Source organism: Rhynchophorus ferrugineus, unplaced genomic scaffold, assembly GCF_030347505.1.
Source record: "Rhynchophorus ferrugineus isolate W39M unplaced genomic scaffold, kcgeb_rfMv2 rfM8, whole genome shotgun sequence".
Lineage (NCBI taxonomy): Eukaryota > Metazoa > Arthropoda > Insecta > Coleoptera > Curculionidae > Rhynchophorus > Rhynchophorus ferrugineus.
The window spans coordinates 26,343,588-26,360,628 of NW_027472587.1; the positions used below are offsets into that span (position 1 = coordinate 26,343,588).

Here is a 17,041-nt window from a genome sequence, read left to right on the forward strand (position 1 = left end):
AAGCGTTACGTATGACATAAAAATTTGAGTGAAAAATGATGAAACGAAACGAAATGGCATGTTGTTTTAGAAAGGGATTGATAATGATCGGCTAAACGCATAACATATGGTACGTAAGCAGAAAGTCTAACTCTATCGACATTAAATGTACTGTAAACTATTGAATAAAATAATTATCATATATGTAACATCAATTACAATTTCTCTACATAGAATAACAATTTTCAATTTAGTATTATTGAATTAATTAGTATAACAGGTCAATTGAAAAGTCCCCGGCCTACAATAGTAAAACACATATTTTGAAAAAATTAGTTTCTTTTATTCAACATAATTCCCTTCAAGGGAGATAAAGTGATTATAGCGACCCTCCAAATTTTCGATACCATTTTAGTAGTATGATTTGTCGTTTGCCAAAATAAGCCTCAGTTTCATCGATCACCTCTTCATTCAACAAAAATTTCTACCCAGCGAGCATTCTTTTGAGATTTGAGGATACGAAATACTTGCTGGGGGCCAGTTCTGGAGAATACGGTAGTTGAGGAAACAATTTGAAGCCCAACTCATGGATTGTTGACACGGTACATTGTACATTGTCTTGGTGAAACAGCATTTTCTTTTTCTTCAAATGCGGCCGTTTTTAGACGAGTTCGTCTTCCAAACGGTCCAATAACGCTATGTAATAGTCGCTGTTGGTGGTCCTTTCTCTTTCAAGGTAGTCAATGAAAATTATTCTATGCGCATCCCAAAATACAGACCTTGCCAGCCAACTGTTTTCCCACGGTTTGGAGCGGTTTCATCGTGTGGAGTCCACTCGGATAACTGTCGATTGGTCTTCAGTGTGAAATGATGGAGCCATGTTTCATCCATTGTCACATATCGACGCAAATACTCGGGTTTATTACACTTTTCACGTTTATTTCATTTCAAACACTGTTCCGAATCATCACCTCGTCACTTTTTTTGGTCAAAAGTGAGATCGCGCGGCACCCATTTTACACAAAGCTTTCTCATACCCAAATATTCGTGAATAATATATTCGTGATGTACACGTTCAGTTGATATCTTTAGAGCGTCTGCTATTTGATTTAATTTAAATTTGCGGTTATTCAAAATCATTTTACGGATTTTTTAAACGTTTTCGTCGGTTACAACCTCTTTTGGGCGTCCACTGCGTTGACAGTCTTCGGTGCTCATTTCACCATGTCTAAACCTAGCATACCAATCCTTGATGGTTGATTTTCCTGGGGTAGTATCCGCAAACTCGGCACCAAGTCAAGTTTTTGCTTCAACTGCTGTATTTTGGCCCTTCAAAAAGCAATATTTATACACCACATTCAAAATGCTATAATTCACAAACTAATAACCCAATAGCTGTGAAATTTATACACGCCTCTTTTGAGGGTTAGAGCTAACTAAAAAGCATATGGATTTAACTCTAGTAGCGCCATCTATATGCCAGGCCGGGGACTTTTCGATTGACCTGTTATATCAGACGCTAATCATGGGATACTCGTCTTAGTATTCAAAATTTAGTTGTTGTCTGATTTAAACGAATATGCTTTAGCTCATAAAATACTTGAAAAATCATAGTGATGCTTCCTTAACATCTGACAATCGTCGATTTTGGATTCAACTGTTTAAAAGTGGTGATTTTGATGTCAATGCAAAAGAACCTCTTGGAATGCCAAAAAAGTTCAAAATGTATGAATTTGAAGAGTATATCGAAGTGAGAGTAGGGTGAATATGTTAAAAAGGACAACTTAGCAATTGATAAATAAAGTATTTCTAGACGTGTACACAATATGGGAAAGATTTAAGTACAATAAAAAAAAGGTTAAATTACGAATTGTGTAGAATAGAAAGAATCACACGCAGATAACATTTGGAACCATTTTAGCAACGCAGTCTCATTGCTTTCCAGACAAGCAATATGTTTTCTGTGATCTAGATCTACTACTATCATACTTTGAAGTCATACAAGTTGAAGTGTATTACGAGCTGCTAAAATTTAATGAAGGTATTGCTGCAGCTAACCGATGTAAGTTACAGAAATGACCAGCAACAATCAGTTACAGGCATAAGAACATCCTTTAGCATGGTCAGATAAAATGTAGTAAATGATTGCGCGAATTTATCTCAATGAAAGACTTTTGACATAAGTACAAACAAGCACCTAGCAAAATTTATTTAACAAAATATGACCGATAAGGATGAGATTGGAACCCACGAGGGCAGAGCCCATTGGATTAGCAGTCCAACGCCTGAACCACTCGGCCACCTTGTCCTTGTATATTTTACTTTATGATATTTGTGGTGCAAGAATGGAAACAATTGTATTTGAAATATAGAAAAAGTATTCGTTAGTTGAAATTCTAAAAAAATTCTAAAATATATATGGTCTTATAAAATCCAGTTAAGAGAATGTCCCACGAATAGTAACATAAATAAAATACAAATATCTGAGAAAAAAATTTTAAGGCGTATCTTAGATGCATCCTGAACACTATTGGAATGAAATCCAAGGAATTGAAAAAAGACTTGAGGAGAGTGGCTAAAATTGACTCTCACGTTCAGTGGAATGTATCCGAAGATGGCATTTGAACCAACGCGGGCCAGAGCTCATTGGATTAGCAGTCCAACGCCTTAACCACTCGACCACCTCGTCTGTTGGATAGCGACCTTTCATTTATGAAATTGGTAAGATATACGAATACTAAAATTCATAATGCTTTTGTGACAAATAACTAAACTTTATGAAACTAAACTAGACTTAAAATGAATGTACATAAATAAATGCTATGAAAATAGAAAGATCTTTCATGATTGGAATTGGTGGATAAAATCAAGAAATGAATGATTATTTAAAACAGCATTCTAGCTTTTCTTTATTTTAATGTAATCGCCTTCACTTTTCCTACTGTTATTATGCACTTTAGGCAACGCTAATCCCAAAACACTTCTGGAACTTATAAGCGACTATAATTGCCTCATGCTCTAATAAAGTGTGAGCAGATATTAAAATGTCATGGCATAAATTAATTAACATTCTGACATAATTGCCAAAGAGTCTTATAATTAATTTCTTCACTATTTCGCTATTGTTAATATACTAAGATGTGCTTCATTCTTAACAACTTCAGTATATCAATATACATTTCGAAATGGCTTTTATCACCATGAAACTTCTAATTCATTAATAACATATTCAACGAAAGCAATATTTAATATTTCTAAAAAAATTTGGTTGCCCTTTTTACCATTTTTTTAATAACATCGTATAATATAAATAACATTATGAAGTTATTAATATATATAAATATTAAAATATATAATTCAATACACAAGTAGGAATAGAAAGAGCAAGGTTCAAGAAAATAAAGTCACCACTATTGATTGGTGGATAATACAAATGAAGAAATTAGTTTTGTTTTTGGTACAGAATTCTTATTCAATCATAAAATTGCTTAAAAAATAATACCTATGGCTTAAATTAATAAAAAAATTATTTAACGTATACGTTAATTCAGTAAGGCCATAAAGATTATAATTACATTATTGTGTGTTGGTATCTTTTCTTCAGATATATGATATTTAAAAATTTATATTTTTGTTATAATGAAAATATAAATACAAAAAGAACAAACTCTATTCTTGAACTCAATACATACTATATTTCTGAATAATTGCTTTAATAAAACATGATCGACGAGGATGGGATTCGAACCCACGCGGGCAGAGCCCATTGGATTAGCAGTCCAACGCCTTAACCACTCGGCCACCTCGTCTATGTGATAACTATCATTGACGTATGAAATCGCAACTATTCAACCAGTGACCGGTGAAATTTATGGAACAAAATTGAGTGAATCAGTTCTGAAACTAGCGTTCATTCAATTACATGTAATTGTAAATATCATAAACATTTTGATGAGTCTGCTATCAGTAGTGAAAAAGTAAAATATGACGAAAATTACCTTCTGCAACATCCGTTTTGATGTAATAAGCTTTGACTGATGCCTTGAAAGCTTTGAAAAAAATTATGCTGCCATATATTCTATGGATACCATAGATACTAGGAAAAAACGAAATTACTTTTCTAACAATGTAACATTAGCCGGAAACGTCCAATAATTAAATAATAACTTTGCCCACAAACATTGTTTTATTGTAGAAACTCAAAACACGCTATAACATTAAAAAAGAAGTTATAGTTAACAATATTTAAAATTACGAGGTAGAGAGACATCATATTAGAAATGCAAAGAAATCAGAGCACAGTTGTGGAACAATTTATGGACAAAGATTTCTATGATTTGAATACGTCTGCCAAACTAAAGGTGAACGAATTACTTACAGAATTCGGTGGGGAATCGACCTTTTGACCTACAGCGAACAGTTTCAAAAAAGACATGGATCAAGATCAAAGCAAAACGATCTGAAACATAGGATACTGACATCATTCGAGTCCAGATCAGCTGCAACCGATCTCTGACTATGGGGGAATTTAGTGCAGAATCTTTGAAGTGCTGTGACACCGGCCATGGATTGATGATGATGTTAAAATACCTATTAACCCTATAATACCTTATTAATCCAACCTTATTCGTCTTTTATCATATCCTTGATTTCGTCAATGATTCAATTTTCTTTTATCAATCGTCAATTTTTTTAAATATATTAATTACGTTGCTAATAATCGTTGTCGACTCATCTACAATTTTTCTTTACTTTAACTTAAATCTAGATATATATCTAAGAAGCCCCATCGGGCCTATCTTAGTATCTGCTATAATAATTTTTATGTATTAACACTGCGGCTTTTTCTATTTGATTCTTTTGAATGCAAGAGTTGTATTACCTCTAAATTGACATGAGAATAGAGTCTGTGCTCATGTCTCCAAGTAATTCTCTTGATTTGCTGGGTGACAGTCGGTATCTGAAAGTCTCGATGTAGGTGGTCAGACCTGTTGTATTCGGGTGCGCTCACAATATTTCTCGAAGACTTGTATTGAATTTATATTAGTTTTCGCGGAAAATACCCATAATTTTATTGCGTATGTCCATAGAGGTTTCAATATTTGCTTATATACTAGCAATTTATTATGACTATAAATGTGATTTTCTTTCAATTAACCCATTCATTTTCCTATATTTTAACTTCAGTTATTTTTTTTCTTCTTTATATGTTACAGCGAAGTTATGCGATATTATTATTTATTGTTATTGTTGGTTGTACCGTCTAATTATACGTGAACTGCACATGAACGGATATACTTTCCTTTTTCTTTTCCAAGTCTGGGTCCAAATACTTTTATTGCCACTTGCTTGTTGTAAATTTCATGTGGTCTCTTCACCAGTTTTTCTGAAAGTAAGAATCACAATATCATCAGCAAATATAGCAATCGTTATATTTTCCATTTGTGTTATATCACATATTTAGAATACGTAAAGCATTGCCTTCAATACACTTCCATGTGGTACGTCTGCTTTAGGTTCTTTTATTGATTGACTCTAAAGATACTGTAATGTAATAATTCAACAGCTCTATGTATTGTTTCGGTAATATTTCCTGTAGCTTATGAACAAAGGTGTCATGCCATACCTTATCGTAGGCTTGTGCCACATCTAAGAATATAATTGAATATACCTTTCCATCTTCATAGGTTTTTTCAATTACATCTATTATTCTATGTGCCTGATCAATCGTCGAATGTTTGTTAATAAATCCAAACTGCTGAGTATACCTTAGATACTACCGGTTAATACTATTGGTAGCACTAAGGTTGATAGGTCTTTATTTCATTTGGTGATTATCCAGATTTTGGATCATGATAATTTCAGTGATCTTTCAAATGTTTTGGAAGTCGAAATGCTGCATTTCTTGGAAGTTTTTGCAGCAATTGTCCTATTATTCAGTCATAGCCTGGTGATTTCTTTGAATTAATATCAACCTTGATAATTTTGCTTACTTCTTTCGGCGTGACTAGTTGAATTGTTGAATTTTCACATTCTAGGTTAGGCAAATTATACTCAATAGCGGTTGCGTTTGACTTGAAGGTTTCCTTGTGGATGGCCAGTAAATGCTTCAGCTTATTATTGATTGCTGCGTGCGCATATTTATGTAATCTCTTACAGGTGTAGGGTGTAGACATTATCGTCCGTTAGATTTATCAAGTAGCTATTGGTGGATTTGTTTTTAATTTCAGTATTTTCCTTTTCAACCTTAGGTTTACATTGTTTAAAATGTTTTATTTTCGGACATTCTATATTGTTGCCATTTTTCTCGTAGCCTTCGTTTTTCAGCTACCATTTCGTTGATTAATTTCAGATAATTAATTCCCTATACTCTTAATTTCTGAAATGTTATTCGAAGCAGGTTGTTGGATATCTACAATCAATTTTTTTTAATTTAATTGTTCGACTGCCTTAAGTAGTACATTTAACTGAATTAGATTATTCAATTCTTCAACAAATCCTTCCCAGTCTGTTCTCTTGTTTGTTAACGTTGTACTATGTTCTCTTCTTATTATATGATTATACTCAGTATCGGAATCACTGATGTGTGATCTGAACTTAGGTCAAAGACTTCTTGGACATCCATATATCTGACAGGCCTATGGTATTATTAGCATCAGTCGGAAAATAAGTTGGTTTTTTAGTCGATATGTAACTACATCTTAGCTCAGCAGCTGCTTTATGAAGTTCACTGCCCATAGTTGTCGTCATTCTAGATCCTCATCTTAGTCGTTCTGATAACGAATCAAATTTTCAAGCCGGTCTGGATCTACTGTTTACAACAATGGGGTCGAACAAAAAAGCCAAAAAAATTTTTTTTATTATTTAATTAATATATTGTTACTAACCGTTTCCGTCTAACCTACAATTTGTCTTTATGATAACTTAAATCTAGGTATATAACTAGGAGGACCCATCGGCCATATCTCAGTCTCTGGTGAAATAATGTTTATACATGTCACTGCTGAATTTTTTAATATATGCACCTCACCTCACAACATTACACAAGATCAGATGGTTTGATTCTTTTGAGTCCTCTTGTGGTGGTATCCAATAGTTCTAATATTTCAATATTCGTGTGAGAATGGATTCTTTCCTGATACCCCCTTGCAATTTTCTTGATTTCTTGACTGACTGTGGGTATCTGAAGGTCTCGATGTAGGTAATCAGTCCAATAGTATTTGGGTGCACCCACAATGCCTCTCAGGACTTTGTTCTGAAAAATTTGTATTTTATTTATGTTACTTTTTGTAGAACATCCCCATAATTGAACTCCGTATGTCCATATAGGTTTCAGTATATGCTTATATAATAACAATTTATTATGTACTGACAATTGTGATTTTCTTCCAATTAGCCAGTACATTTTCCTATATTTCAATTCCAGTTCTTTTCTTTTCTTCTTTGTATGTCCCTTCCAGCGAAGTTTTGCATCGAGATTCATTAAGAGATATTTAGCGTTGTTGCTATATGGAATGATAGTATTATTTAATTTTATGAGTGCTTGTACGGCCTGTTTATAGGTGAACTGCACATGTACAGATTTACATTCATTAATGTGTCCAATTATTTATATTGTCACTTGCCTGTTGCAATTTTCGGGAGGCTTCTTCACTATTGTCTCCGACAGCTATAATCGCAGTATCATCAGCAAATGTAGCCATGGTTTATATTTTCCGTTTGTGTTATATCACAAGTGTAGAGTAGATAAAGCATTGGTCCAACTACACTTCTTTGTGGTACACCTGCTTCAGCTTCTTTTATTGTAGAGTAAAACATTAACATGATCTAATTTTATCAAAACACTTCTTCGGGGTATTATTAACGCCCCATGGTATTATAGAAATGAGAATCCACAAACATCCAAGAGTATGTACTTATAGTATCACTACAAGTCCATCCATGAAACGATAAGTAAGTTTTCATCTGAAATCTTAGTTCTGAACTTTAAAACAATATTAAGAAACAATACTAGATATTGAATATCTATGTGTGTAGTGTTTTTTCAAATTAAAAAAGTAAAGATGCTAAACGATGATAATTCTAATTTAAATTCGTAAAAACGTTAAGATCATCAATACATTCTTTAAAACCCAATACGTGAATAAATCTAATTTATTTGATAAAACATAACCGACAAGGATGGGATTCGAACCCACGCGGGCAGAGCCCATTGGATTAGCAGTCCAACGCCTTAACCACTCGGCCACCTTGTCCTTGTGTATTCCACTTTATAATATTTATGCGAGAAAACTTTCCATCCCTAGCTTAAGAGATTCTTTTAAGCAGGTGTTTCCGTCTTTATTGTCAGTAAATAGTATTTTCTTGTTCAAGCACCATACAGGAAGCTATATGAAGCTTGATGCTTCTGGATATCTATTGTTACTATCGGCATAATCTAGCACCTTTTTTTCAGAGCAATCTTGGTTAACTTCATGGATTTATTTGATTTCTATGTTATCTTTTACAGTTCTTCGTTGGTTATGTAGCAATAAGTACTTGTAAATAATTAAAGAACGTTATTTTGGCATCGCTAAATTTTAAATTATTTTAGTGGCTTAGTGCAACCCCCTATCATCTCCTTATAAGCTCAAATATACTATATTGTCGACTGAAAAATGAATCTCTTCCATGTCAGTTCAAATTGGAAATATATTACAACAAATCGGTACACTTGCCTAATTTTGAGACAGATCTCCACACCTTTTTGACTGATGTTTTTGACACGTGTAAAACGAATTTTACTTCTTCGTAATTTCTTGCTAATTTTTAGTACCCTTCAAGGAAATCACTAATCATTTCAAATATTTATAATATTTACGGTTTCATCTGTTTTTACAAATTTTAAATTTGGAACATTTTATTATTCGTATAAAGATTTCAATGATTATGTGAATGAACTAACTAGGCGGGATTGGTGCTTTTTGCTATTTGTGGGACTCACCGCCTTTGCAAGTACTAAGCAACAGAGAGAATTACCATGAATACCATGGCAATATTGTTGATATATTTTCGCTGATCATTGTTGCCAGATGAAATATATTAACGTCCCCAAGAGAAGTTAGAGCTTCAAAAGAGCTCCAGGTTAAGATCAGGAAAACACTTCAAGGAGTCAAAAACAAATCAAGGCTGGCGTACCTCAAGGTTCCCCGCTGGCCCCAGCCTTACTTAACCTCTTTATTTCAGATCTGCCGAGAAAATAGCACATTGACGTCGCATTTTAGGCTGACGACATTGCTTTCTTCACGGCCGCCAGGTTCAAAGTTACAATTCGTGAACATTTACAGAAACAGCTCGATCATGCGGTTAAGTGGTTCAAATTCTGGATAGCAGGTTTGCTATCCCCGAACCTTTTTGGATTGCTTTCTGGATTTGGGAATCTCAACCGAACCTCCGGTCGAAATGGAGACCTGGGTACGTGATGTTATCTAGCAATGGAATTATTGCGGTGTCGATCTTAAGTTGCGAGACGCGCTATGCGTAACGCTTCTTAAACTGCTCCATCATAACTTTGTGCAATCATTTTGTTGAACATATCCACAAAATAACTACCTGTTCGCCATGACTACCAAAAATTGAAGAAAAATCCTCAGTTATTTATTCATGACAAACTTCAAGCATACTCTGTAACATATCGTTTTTTATTTCTATGTAGGTACGTTTAAATACTGAAGCATTCTTTAGTTGCTCACTTGAAGTCTGGTTCAGCTGAAACATTTATAAGTTCATAAAATAACCCCGGCTTCTCGGAAGTATCGCTCTCATAAGGTCCCCGAAAAGCCAATTCAAACTCTCCACACAATTTCATGCAATTTATAAATTTTGATAAAACATACTTATTCTTTGACACATTCTCATTATATTTATACAATGAGAGTATATTTATCCAATATGCAGAATCTAATTGAGCCATGATATTAGTTGACCCTAGTAATGCAAATTCCACACAATTATGAAGAAGTTTTCATGTCCTATTATTTTCAAACTTGAGTGCTGAAGATCGGTAATCCCTATTTCCATCCAAGCTTTATCGCCTCAAAAGAGTAAGCCTTACTGAGTTATATAGGTTGTTTCACCCTGTAGAATTTTTTACATATTAGCAACGTTTCTATCTCGTTTTAATAATCTAACCTTCAGTTAAATTGCGGAATATGCAGGACATATTAACGATACGAAAATTATACATCGCTAACTTCATTCGTTTTCGGAGGCTTTTGCTGTTCATTTTTCATCATAATTCGATCGGGTATCAACAGGAATAATACGTGCATGTGTTGGTCTGTCGGGCTGTCCCCGTTTTTTTCCCATCGAACCGATCGACGAGAAAATATTTAAAATTATGGAATACATTAAGGTTAACAGTCGTATCGTTGCCAACTCGATGGAATTATAATTTGATTTTTTTGGCTTTATTAAAGGATTCTTGTATCTTATAGCATATGTTGTACCAGCATAATCTTTGCCTATATACAACTTTTAGAGAATAATAAATATTGGACGTAAGAATTTTTTGTATTTAAAGGTTTAGTTTGATTAGTAGTACTTTAAAAGTAAGAAATGTTACAATTTTCAATCAAAAGAGATTTAGAGATAAATTCAATTCTATAAAAAAAAGCAAATAAGTACACAATACATATACAACACAATATACTTTTTAATAATTTTAAATATATAATCAGTTCTTTCTCTCTTTATAAGCGAATATATATGATAGCATGAGGTACTTAACTATTTTGTTAGACTAAATCAAACCAGATTTTAATTTCTCTAAGCTAGCTGATTATCATCTATGTTAAACTTATTATATCGAGGAATAATTTTTAGGCCTAATATTTTTGCAATATGCACTACAAATAAATATATTCCAATGAAATGAAAAACACCTCAACCAAACAACCTGGAATAGACATCAGATCAGTGGTGCAAAATATATCATATACAATATAATATAAACAAAATAAAACTACAAATACAAAATAAAAATAAAAATATATATAAAAATATATAAAAATTAAAACATATACAAAATGTGAGTGAGTTAGTGTTACTTCTTTAGATAGTTTGCATACGTATTAATATGTTTTTATTACATATTTGTTATTATAATAGAATTAGTATCATATTGTTTCGTAAAGTTCATGCATGTGTGGATATCTAATATATTTTACGTCAAATATAATTAAAACTTGTTATTGCTTTATTAATTGGAATTTTTTGATAAGATAGTGATAGACTACCAACGACGTTGATGTTACCGAGCACGGAGCACACAAGACGAGGTGGCCGAGTGGTTAAGGCGTTGGACTGCTAATCCAATGGGCTCTGTCCGCGTGGGTTCGAATCCCATCCTCGTCGGTGTATTTTTATCATAATTTTCAAATAAGCAACAGATATTATTTAAATATTCTTAAACGCGAATGCCAATACGATAAATTGATTTTAAAATTGAAACTTTTTATACTTACAGTTTCACAGCCACACTGTTCACACAAGTTTTCATGTTCCAGGAGGTCGTATCTCCAGTATGCGATCTATAGGTTATCCCTCTAGTAGCTGCAGCGCCTGTGGCTTTTCCTGGAGGTATATCCTGGCTTCGTGTTTCCCGGTGAAAATTTTAATTTCATTGCTGTCTGCAATTCCTCATTGCCTACATACCATTTTTTCAATTTTCCTTATATTGTATAACAAATGATTAAAATGGTTTCATATTAGCAATATGCAAGTGTGTCGAAAATAGGAATATTCAGTTCAGTGCTAGCTTCCGAAGAGAACGGTCGTGTCTGGTCCTCCGAGACTACCTGTTTCTCCGAGAATTACCCGCAATTGATTGCTAAACGATCGACTCGTAAACCGCTTCCATCAGCACCTTTGCTCAAATATAATAAACATTTGTAAATGCCGGAAAGCGTTTTACAAGCGGGGCAATGGCGTCCTGCACGCCAGAGCCATCACCGCCTCCAGAAAGTTGCCGTCCAACAACCGAGAAATGTTCCGATGATAGTCCTGATAATACCCGGATGTTGGGTCTTGGACTTAATGAGTATCTGCAAAATGAAAATGCAGAGCTCAAAATTGAGGTTACTCAACTTCGAGTATTGCTAGCAAAGCAAGGAGACGAGTACCCCGGTCCAGTGAGTACAACAAACTCCTGAGACACCAAATGAACTCACATGCCTACCGTTGGAAAATGAAGATCCGGAAGATGGATTCACCGTGGTGAGAAAGAGGAAGAGCGGTTCCATCACCCCGCCACAACCAAGTAAGCTGTCGAAGGCTGTCGATAAGGCTAGACAGGCAGCTGCAACCAAGCCGGCTGCCAAACCGTCTATCCAACCCATCCAGCAGAGAGCCAAGGCCTACTCGCAACCATCAACCTTCAACTCAAGACAGCTACCCAGCCAACGCCCAAACCAGTAGCCGTCAAGACGACCTAGCCTATTCAGGTAAGTAGCCAGGCTATTAACTCATCAAACACTTCAGGAGCTTCTCAAGCTACCACAGTTCCAAACACTTCAGGAACTCTCTCACAAACTCCAACCCCACTACATATGCCAACTTTTCCCAAACTCAAATCCAACCACCGCTCCTAAAAAGAAAAAAGGTTCTTCGTGACACGAAGAAATATTCAGAAATACTTCGAATCGCGAAAGATAAATCATAGAGACTACTGCAACTTTAAGCCGAAAGGACGGAACTCGCTTATTTGTACCAAATTCGAGCGACTTCCGCAAACTCACCAAGCTTCTTGAAGACCGGAAATATGCATTTCACTCCTTCTGCTCTGCTTCTGAAAGGGCAAGTCATCATCCGCAACATCCCAACGATTGTAACGGTTGGCGAAGCCAAAGAACGCCTTATTTCGCAAGGTATCCATCCAAAACCACTTCAAATGTGGAAACTTAAATCAGGCGAAGACCTTCCCATTATCCAGGTCGTTGTTCCTAACGAAGGAACATCATTAATCTCACCAAAATAGGACTGTCAATCGTGAAAGTCGAACTCCAGCGAGAAAACGGCCAGCCTGTACAGTGCTACAACTGCCAGTTATTTGCCATTCTAGCTCTCATTGTGGAACGCCTCCCCGGTGTGTCAAATGCGCCGGATACCACGAACCCCGTTTGTGTACCAATGTACGCGAAGAGCCACCTAAATACAAAAATTGTGGAGACCCACACACAGCTAATTACACAGGCTGTAGCTGTCGACCTGCTCCCAGGAAACTTAAACAAATCCAATCCAGTCAAGCCTCCGGCAACACAAACTCTGCGTGGAACAAGCAGGGGAGAGGAAGTTAGCTCAAAAGCTGGCCAAGTAAACCACACGGTTTACAGGAATGACCGTGCCCCAACTCACGGTGGCGGAACAGCTATTCTATTCAAAAATGGAACCAAACACAACCTTCTGCCTTCAATTGTATCGTCACCAAATATCGAATCCACCTCTTTCCAGGTGGAAACTCAGGATCGTCCAATCGTGATTAATTCCCAGTACAAGAAATACTCCACGCATGACTCGTCAGCCTTCAAAACGCGCTTCGACAGCCCAACCTCAAAAATAATCGGTGGAGACTTCAACGCTCACCATCCCATGTGGGATTACGAGCGCGCAAACTGCGAGAGCAGGCAACGATATCGCAGCACTGAGCGCAAATTTAGGGCTTGGTCTCGCCCTGCCGGATGAGTCTATCTATTACCCAGCTATTGGACAACGGGGCATTCATTCTGGATTTTTTCATTTTCCAAAACATCAATCGTCCTTCTGATGTACAAGTTCTCGACGAGTTATATTCGGATCATCGTCCGATTATATTAACTCTCAGGGATTGTTGTGCAATCGAAATTCCTCGCTTCAAGGCCAGAAAGAAAACCGACTGGAAGAGATATCAGGAAATTCTCTTGGAATCCAGTCCAATCCCGAAGATTGATCGACCTGACCAACTTGAGCGTGCTGTGTCGAAGCTAACTCGAGACATACAGTTCATATGACATGAGACATGAGTTCAAGTGAGCCAGTTCCTGAAGGCATCAAGTCATAGATCCGATTCAAAAATCGTCTCTATCGTAAAGCTCGTGCCTCCCTCAACTCGGCAGACAAAAGGGAGGCCAACAGAGTAAAACGAGAAGTGAAGGAAACCATTAAAGCCTGGAGATCCGAGAAATGGAACTCATTTCTAGCGGACTAAAGGCTGGATGGCAACGCAACTTTCTGGCGACTCTCTAAAAGCCTCGTGGGGAACGCGCAAAATGTCGTACCCCCTAAAGTCAGCGGAGACAGGAACTTTCGTAGTCACCGACCACGAAAAGGCCGAGCTCCTCGCTAGAACCTATGAGGCTCCCTAACCTAACCTATCCCGCTACAAATATAAATGCTGCTGAGAACGACGAAATCATTAGGAATGCCAACTCCGGTCGTTCTCAAGTGCCTCCGAGTTATCTTTTAAACCATATATCACTATATGGTTAAAAAATAATCAGCAAGATTCGGAACAAGAAGGCACCGGGTTTCGATAATATTTCGATAGCCCAACTCAAAAATCTTCCCTACAAGCAGCTCGCCGAACTAAGTAATATCATCAACGCCATTCTGAGGCTGCAACACTTTCCATCCACATGGAAACATTCATCGCAGTTATCCCCAAAAAAGTCATCACCTTCTGAATACAGACCTATCAGCCTACTAAGTTTCATTTACAAACTTGCTGAAAGAGCAGTTCTTTATGCCCTTAATGATTTTACCAAGTCAAACAATATCATTCCAGATGAGCAATTCGGGTTCCGCGCCAAACACTCAGCCGTTCATCAGGCTCATCGGCTGGCCGCAAAAATCAACTGTGCCTTTAACTGACGTGAAAGACTTGGAGCAGTCTTCTTGGACCTAACCAAAACCTTTGACAAGGTCTGGCACGAAGGCTTAGTGGCGAAAACAGCTATTATCAAATCATTTCTGTCAGGACGATCTTCCAGGTGAAGATATTCTCTCTAGCCGGAAAACCATCGACGCAGGAGTTCCACAAGGCCCCCTGGCACCCACTCTATTTAATATTTTTCTTTCAGATATCCCTAGGAGGCCACAAGTTGAGGCAGCTTTTACGCAGACGACACTGCTTACTTTGTTTCTTCAAGAGTAGCCCGCACATCCGAAGCAGACTCCAAAAACAACTCGATGAGACGGTCCAGTGGTTACATTTCTGAAGGTTGCAGGTCAACCCACAGAAAACCCAGGCCATCTTCTTCCACAAGAACTGTTTTGCACCGAGTCTTTTGCATTTCGCGTCTTAGAATTGAGAACTCCCAAATACCATGGTCAGAAGAAGCCACCTGTCTCGGTCTTATCTTCGATCGCAAATTTAGGTGGAATTCCCACATTCAAAAGTCCCTCCATAAAGGTCAAGGTATTATTATTTTGCTGTTCCTGCTTATCAACCGGGCCAGCAGGCTTCTTCTCTCTATAAAATATCTCCTGTACAAGATGCTGGTTCGATCGCTATACGGCCTATAAATTTATCGCGAACAGATAGGCAGACGCGGCCTAGGACTTTATTTTATAATATGTAGTGGCAAGTAAAACTTATTTTAATACTGTTAATTAAAATTGTTGATAAGATAGCTTCAATTAACGATGACGATGTGGCTGATCACGCAACGCACATGATGAGGTGGCCGAGTGGTTAAGGCGTTGGACTGCTAATCCAATGGGCTCTGCCCGCGTGGGTTCGAATCCCATCCTCGTCGACGTATTTTTATCATAATTCTCAAATGAACGAGTGCCATTTCTTACAAAATGTATATAATTTGATACAAAAAAAGTATGATTATTAGTTCGTTGTCAAGTTTAATTAAGGGAATATGTTTTTGTAAGATTACTAATATTTATAGTTTTGATGGCTATTTTTAATTTTTCGTTTTTATATGTTAATGTATGTGAAATAATATTAAACCTAATATATTTCGTCTAACGTATATATTCGAAAAACTAACTTAATTTAAACTAACTCAGAAATAAAAATTTGAAACTAACTCCAAGATATTCTAATGTAATTACTATTTTATAAAAGTAATTTCTGTTTCATAAAAATACCAAATTAACGTAAAAATATTTGATAATGTCTTAGCGTCTGCTTGTGACTTCTGCTTGTCAAGAAAACCCACAACTAATTAATTATAAACCCCAAGTGGAATGCGATAGGTTACCATTTTTTTACAAGTTAGAATAGATATAGTAAACTGTCCTTATCGTTAAAATATAGATATATAACATCGACTATTTTTCTGTCTAGACCTATCCCACCAAACATTTTTTCGTTATATTTCAGAAAGAGATTAGGCAGCGTTGTCGATGAATGTGTCTGTGATTTTGTGATTTGCACAAAAGCTTAACAAATCGTATACCAAAACTTTCCTCATAAATTTCGTTATCAATTGATGACAATTGCATCAAATCTGTTCTGTAATTTATATGTTTATCGCGAACAGATAGGTAGATGCAGTCTAGGACTTTGTCTTATAATATGTAGTGACAAGTAAAACTTATTTTAATAGTGTTAATTAGATTTTTTGATAAGATAGCCACAATTAACGATGATGATGTGGTTGAGCACATGACGAGGTGGCCGAGTGGTTAAGGCGTTGGACTGCTAATCCAATGGGCTCTGCCCGCGTGGGTTCGAATCCCATCCTCGTCGATGTATTTTTGCCATTTTTCTCAAGTAAATCGTTGAAATTACTTTTAATTTTTTGTTTTATTTTAGAGGTTTAAAAAAGACAATCGAAATAAATTAAATATGATCCAATTGAGCTGTGTTAGAATGTCAATGAATATTTAGTTTTAAAATTGGAGATTTGGATATCTCTTAATTTAATTCTAACATTTATAGTTCACATATAAAATAGTTCACGCATGGAGAAAGTGTAGTTCTGTTCTCTCACTTTACCGCCGTTCCACTAATGCACTTTTGTATCAGTTCCCACAGTTTGGTACTCTTCAGTCTTGAATTCATCTAATAGTTTCAGAGCCTCCGATTTTT

At 36.1% G+C, this 17,041-nt stretch overlaps 6 non-coding genes across 6 annotated transcripts; 3 read left to right on the forward strand and 3 right to left on the reverse strand.

The window, feature by feature from the left end:
• Positions 1 to 2,201: 2,201 nt before the first annotated feature.
• On the reverse strand, positions 2,202 to 2,287 carry TRNAS-GCU (transfer RNA serine (anticodon GCU)). Its single transcript has one exon. It is a non-coding gene; the product is annotated as a tRNA-Ser (tRNA).
• Positions 2,288 to 3,706: 1,419 nt separating this feature from the next.
• On the reverse strand, positions 3,707 to 3,788 carry TRNAS-GCU (transfer RNA serine (anticodon GCU)). Its single transcript has one exon. It is a non-coding gene; the product is annotated as a tRNA-Ser (tRNA).
• Positions 3,789 to 8,152: 4,364 nt separating this feature from the next.
• On the reverse strand, positions 8,153 to 8,234 carry TRNAS-GCU (transfer RNA serine (anticodon GCU)). The gene has a single exon. It is a non-coding gene; the product is annotated as a tRNA-Ser (tRNA).
• A 3,057-nt stretch (positions 8,235 to 11,291) lies between these two features.
• TRNAS-GCU (transfer RNA serine (anticodon GCU)) lies at positions 11,292 to 11,373 on the forward strand. The gene has a single exon. It is a non-coding gene; the product is annotated as a tRNA-Ser (tRNA).
• A 4,294-nt stretch (positions 11,374 to 15,667) lies between these two features.
• TRNAS-GCU (transfer RNA serine (anticodon GCU)) lies at positions 15,668 to 15,749 on the forward strand. The gene has a single exon. It is a non-coding gene; the product is annotated as a tRNA-Ser (tRNA).
• Positions 15,750 to 16,617: 868 nt separating this feature from the next.
• TRNAS-GCU (transfer RNA serine (anticodon GCU)) lies at positions 16,618 to 16,699 on the forward strand. The gene has a single exon. It is a non-coding gene; the product is annotated as a tRNA-Ser (tRNA).
• Positions 16,700 to 17,041: the final 342 nt, after the last annotated feature.